Source organism: Pteronotus mesoamericanus, unplaced genomic scaffold, assembly GCF_021234165.1.
Source record: "Pteronotus mesoamericanus isolate MK-2021 breed Mesoamerican mustached bat unplaced genomic scaffold, CSHL_Meso_final contig_173, whole genome shotgun sequence".
Classification (NCBI taxonomy): domain Eukaryota; kingdom Metazoa; phylum Chordata; class Mammalia; order Chiroptera; family Mormoopidae; genus Pteronotus; species Pteronotus mesoamericanus.
The window spans coordinates 3,368,094-3,374,839 of record NW_026555072.1 but is presented as its reverse complement, the minus strand read 5'-3'; positions in this window follow the sequence as shown (position 1 = coordinate 3,374,839).

Here is a 6,746-nt window from a genome sequence, read left to right as displayed (position 1 = left end):
ATTAAAACTATATCAAAAAGGTGGAATAGTATGCACCAATTAAGAGTTATCCTTTTTTGGGTGGGAAATGTCATGGAAATCTGTTAAGTGAGGGGAAAAAAGATTATACAACAATGTACATTAGTTACATTGTAAAAAAAATACAGAGAGGATGGATATCAGTAATCCTGGATAATAGAAATATAACAGTTTTATGATGAGTAAAATTATATGCACATATATAAGTAAACATATTTGTATTATATGTATATCTACTTTTAGGGCTCTGTGTGTGTGTGTGTGTGTGTGTGTGTGTGTGTGTGTGTGTGTGTGTTTATGTAGGTAGACACAGAGAAAAAAAATCCAGGAAGGAAATACACCAAATTATTAAGCAAGTTATCATTTGGGTATTGGGATTATTGATGATTTTTAAATGTAGTCCCCAGAAACTACCAATAAAATTACCTGCTTAATTTTGTTTATACTTTATTCTACTTTCCATTGATTTTCCCATGTATCTTTGTCTTTTTAAAAGATTTTACTTACTTAATTTTAGAGAGAGAGGAAGGGAGGGAGAAAGAGAGAAACATCAATGTAAGAGAGAAACTGATCAGCTTCCTCTTGTATGATGCCTCTCCTATATGCCCTGACCAGGAACCAACCTGCAACCCAGGCATGTGCCCTAATCAATAATCAAACTGGCAACCTTTCGCTTTGTGGGATGACGCCCACCCAACTAAGGCACCTCGGTCAGGGTTCATCTTTGTCTTTAATATATGACATCATTCTCTTTAAAATGACTTCATTTTCATATACATGTATAAGAAGATGCATATATATATATATGTGTGTGTGTGTGTGTGTATATACACACACACACACACACACACACACACACACACACTCTATTCATTTTCCATGTGATTGTCTTAGCCTATGGTTTTAAGCATGTACTTTTGCATCTTGAGAATAGGTTTCCTGTGATTTTAGTATATGAGTGTTACTTTCTTGATAAAAATAAAAGCATCTCCATAGTTCTTTAATCTGTAACCACCAAATCCTGTGACATAGTTATCAGCTAACAAATTTTACAGGTGAGGAGAGATGTAGTGAATGGTCAAAAGTACCACAAAGTAATGAATCAAAACTGACTTCTGACACCAAATAGAAAGCTCTTTTCACTGTGATATTTGTGAATGCTTATATTCCCCTCTTCTCCTTGTCCTGTTGTCAGCAGTTGTACCAGGCACACCCTAGGTAACTCCAGTGATTTATGCCCTATATAATTCTATCTCCTTGAGTGTAGGCAGAGCTGACTTGCTCCTAGCCAATGGATTATAGGAAAGGTGACGGAATATGACTCCAATGACTATTTTACATTCTATGACTCCATCATATTAGACTGGAAAGAAAATTTCCTTGCTATCCTGATGAAGAAAGCTTGCCATGTTGAGGAAGCCTATGTGGCAAGAAACTGCAGCTGGCTTCTAGGACCCAAGGGAACCCTGAGCTAAGACAGTGGGACTTGAGTGGCAAGATTGTGGAGACAAGAGAAGTGAAGAGAAATAAGCCCAATAGGTGGAGTTAATTTTTCCCAGAAGGAGCTCACTTACTTGTAGAAGGCATGGGACAGATTCGGAGATGCACAGCAGCCAAGTGCCTCAGCTACTAAGCAGAGCTTTCAGAAGCTCTGTCAAGGAGATCAAAAAGTTCAGATCCCACAAGTGATGAAATACCACTGACTTTCTGTTGGAACCTCTAAAGACCTTTACTTAGGAAGTTTTAGGGAAGTAAATCTTTAAAAGAGTGATATCCCATTTTGAATTAGCTCATTAGCTAACTGAGTTAAGGTTATTTGCCCATACTATAATTTCAGGTCAGAAACTACAAGTCATCTAGAGCCTTTACAATTTCTCATGCACAGTAGTATTCAATCAAAAATTACTAGGCACACCCAGAGTCAAAACTAAAGGAAAAGTGGATGGTAGAAGCAGACCCACAGGTAATTCAAACATAGAAGTTAAAAGTCATGGTCTTGAAACTAACTGAATAATATGAACAAGACAATTTATAAAATGAGGAAATTCATAAGAAAGCAAATTATTTCCAATAATTATTTACTTTTTTACTTAGCTTTTTATTTTCCTGGAGTTTCAAATTGCCCCTTTTTTCTTGTTTGTTTTCCCATGGTCACACACATACCATCTAATCTATGGAATTCTCCTCTCTGATATTAGAATTCATGATAGTTATTAACTTTGAGGGGGAGGACTCAGAAAAGACCAAGTGAGGACCCTTAATTAGGGTCAATAGCAAGCTAGAAACTTTATCCAAAGACTAGTGATCTGCAGAAGGTGGTATAGCTATGCTCCAAAATGCTCATGGACTGTATACTATGACCCACAGACAAGGACCTTCCGAAGACTCCATGCATCATTTCTGTCTGCCACAGACTCTTCAAGCATCATATGATATGCTGAGGAGACAGTGTGTATGGTAGACCAGAGATATTTTAAAGGGTATTCTTGCTCTGGGAAAAAACTGACAGTTGGCAGTTGTGTGGGCTATTCAGTAATGGTCTGGAGCAGCATGTCAAAATGAGGTTAATGGTGCCTAACAGGGTCCTGTAACTCACCAATAATGTTTTGTTATTTTTTTTTTAAGTAATATAATTCTCTGTCTCAGATTCCATGGCCTTACTCTCAAATCCCAGAGACCTGATTCTCACACTGCATCCTTTCCCACCACAGACACCTTGGATGCCATAGATGAGACATCATATGGTCCAAGCAACAAGGCTGCTCACACAATAGCCTGGTATTGCTGCAGAGCCTTTCCTGCCCTAGGCCTCTTTCTAAGCTTGTTGCCTTCTCTGTCACCCTGTATATGGGACAGAGAAGTATTTCTAGGTGTGGAATATGTTACCTCCAGATCCCTAAGAGGTTCACGAAGTGCTGTTTCTCTTTCATGTGAAGTTAAACTTTGTGTGGTTGAGTTTGCAGAGATGTAAATTCATTCCCCAGGATCCAGCTGGTGTCTGCAGGGGCCGGAATGATGAATTAAACAGATATGATGAGGACCACCACTTCTTATCCCCTGCATATTTTAAGTCTTTAATGGTGCACTAACTCCATCATCCCCTAGGGTACTATTTGACTTTGATAACAGCCATCCCAGTGGGAATGAATTGGTATTCCGTTGGATTTTATTTCCCTGAGGGATAATGAGGTTGAGCATCTTTTCATGTGCTTATTGGACATTTCTATATCTTCTTTGGATGAACATCCATTCACATCCTTTATTCATTGCCTTTATTTTTGAAAGATAGTTTTGCTAAATATAGAATTGTTGTTGACATATTCTTTTCTTCTGGCACTTCGAATACATTCTTGGCACTCCTTACTCCTATAACTGTTTTCTGGCCTCCATTGTTTCTGATGAGAAGTCACTGTGATTCTTTTGTGTATAATGTGGTTCCCTTGTACCTGGTAAGTCATTTTTCTTTTGTGGCTTTTAGTATTTTCTTTGTGGCTTTCAATAGTTTGAATATGATATGTTTAGGTATAGATATCTTTGTGTTTATCCTAGAGGGAATTCATTAAAGTTATTGTATGTGTACATTAATGTTTTTCATCGTTTGTGATTGTTTTCACCATTATTTTCAATTTTTTTTCCTTCCCCTTTCTCTCTTTCTTTCTGGCCAATATCCAGAGTCCTGAAGTGATTTTTTTTTTGCAATTTTGTTCGTTTTGCCATTGCTTTTTTGAGGAAGGTATTTGTGGAGCTTCTCACTAAGCCATTTTGTAATTTCTACCTGTATAGTACCTAACACCTTTTAATACCTAATACTTCCATATCAAGGGCCAATTACAAATAGCTGAAAACAGGGGTAAGTGGTCCTGGGAAATGGCTCCTTGTTAAACCATTTTAAAGAATAGTTGATTTGAATTGCCCATTGGAAAAAGCATGCCGTCAAACAAAGCAGAGTAGTGAGTAATATTTGCCTATGTGATCTGGTAATTCTTCACTAGCTGAATAGTATAATTATCATGCTAAAAGTTCTATAGTTCTAAGTAGTTACACATGTTGACTAGAAAATATAACACTTCACACAAAGTTGAATTGTACATACTTTTTTTCTCCAGCAGGTGGTGACATTTTATACAATATGGATAAATTGTTCAGCTAGACTGGTAAGCTAAGTGACTAAAATAGAATTGTCTCTAGTTTTTTTATCTACATATTTTTAAAACATTTTTATTTATTGATTGTAGAGAGAGAAAGGAAGGAAGGAAGGGAGAAAGAAAGAGAGAGACATTGATTTGTTGTTCCACTTATTTATGCATTCCTTCTTTGATTCTTATTTGTGCCCTGACCAGAGATCAAACCAGCAACCTTGGTGAATCAGGACAATGCTCTAACCAACTGAGATATCCGGCCGGGGACCCTGTACATGTTGAAATTATTTTTAAAAAGGCATTCATTAGGAAGTTACATTTCTAAAAGAAGACTAATAACAAAAAAATCGTGACTAATATAGACAATAAAATTTTTCAATTTCTTCAATGCTTAGTTGCGTAGTATTTTTACCATATATTTTCTCATTTGGTATCATGTCATATCAGGCTGCGTATATACAAAAACAGAACAAGGACAAAATGCTAAAGTGGGCAAATTTGTCTTTCAATAATGTCCACATCTGATATATCTTCATTTTTTTCCCTTCCATGCAAGCTTCTCATTCCTCTCTGTTTCCCAAATTAGTTGTTTAGAATTACTTCTCCCTCCCTTTAAGCTCAACACATTAAAGTTTGTCTCCCTCATTTCTAAACTAAAGTACAGCATCTAATTAAAATTTATTCTTAGGTGTATGTAATCAATACTTTCAGCTTAACATGCTAACTATACCAGGGGTAGTAAATTCACTAGTTCAAACCAAATATCAAACATCTATTATACTTCAAGTTTTCTCCCTGAGCTCAGAGTCCATCTGGGTAGGGAAACATTCAAACAGTATGTAAAAGTTATTTTAATGCAGGTGTGCACAAGATTTCATGAGAACTCAGGAAAGGAATCATTACTTCTGTTGAAGGAACTTTATATGTGAGTTTCAAATCCAAGTGGGATTATAGACTGAGATGTGGGCAAAGGGCATTTCAGGCAGAGGAAACACTGTAAACTCAGATTTAGAAACATAAAACTATTTGGCATTTTTGCCAGACCCCAAACAGTCTGGCTAGAACACACAGCATCAAACACACAGTGTGCCAACTGAGCTAGATTGGAGGATACAAGATAAAGAGGAAGGAAGTGGTGTGAAATGAGGCTGTAGAGATAGGTTGGGGAAAGACTGTGAAAGCCTTAGAAGGCATGCTAAGGGGAAAGGGAAACACTGAAAAACCTTATGAGGTGTTCTAAAGAGTGTGGAGTTGACCTTGTGGGCTTCAAAGAGCTGTCTTATAAAGGTGTGAACACAGTAAAAGATGGAAGCAGGGAGACCAATTAAAAGATGATGGATCACACAATGCTGGAAAAGAAAAAAACAGTGTGGGTTGATGAAAGGTGACATTTTGCATGGAAAAGGGTTGACAATGGAAGCATATTTAAGAGGCATTTATATGGTAGATTTTATAAGCTAAGGCAAATGGCTGGATGTGATGCCTGAGAAAAGGGGAGGCATGCGCAAAGATGACTGTGAAGTTTCCAATTCCAACATGTTGTGTAATAATAGTATCATGTGAAACAAGAAATTCATGAGGAATATGAGATTCATAGAGTGTTGTAAAGGATTTGGTTTGGTATGAAATGAATTTGAGTTGTCTGGGGGACATACAGGTGGAGTTGCTGAGATAGAAATTGAATTATGAAACAAATTAGAATTTAAGAGAGAAATCTGGAAATGATATTTGAGTGAACAATGTAAACTTGCCAGGAAAGGCCATGGTAATTGAGTATGAGGTGGTTGAGTAAAATGAGAAGAGGGGCCCAAAGATGCAACTTTGGGGTTCCCAATATTTTTAGATTAGGTGGAGACTATGAAGAAGATTAAGAAGGAGCAGCTTGAGATGTAGTAAGGGAACCACAGGGAATGGGGCCATGTATGAAGAGGAAAGATTGTAAGTAACTTTCCTCCCTCATTCATGGGAAATGGAGTGATATATGGTAATATTGTAACAATATTTCTAGAATAATCCCTGCCTCACTTTAGCCAGAGCTTGGAAGCCTCTCCAGTCCTCAGCATGGTGGAAAGTCATCCTCTGAGGGATGTAAAAAAGTGGCAGTATTATGAAAGATGCCCTGACCTATATCATGTAATTAATTAACTTTTCCTTTTGTATGAGAAAAAGTTAAAATGAACAAACAACTAATTTCCATTTTACTTTATACCTCCTTCTCACAAAATAATTTATACATATTGTAACAAGGATGGAAAATGTGTAAAATTGGAAAAATTCCTGTGAGAAGACACTCTTTGCCCAGAAAATATGTATGTTTTCTGATTTATGTTCCTTTCAGAAAATACAAAGGGACCTGGTAAGTGAGTTGTAATTAAATTTTGACAGGAAATCACCATTTCTGCCCTTTTGGGAGGTATTAAAGAGGTTTGAAACATCTCCTCCTTTGAAGATGTCAGAGAGTTTAGTGGAAGCTGTCCAGATTCTCCCTCAGGAATAAAGGAAATGCTCCCCAGTTGTTGGGAGTAATGCCTGCAGAAAGCTGTCAGCTGTCAGCCTCTTCAAGGATTGCCTTGGGTGAAGGGAAAGTCA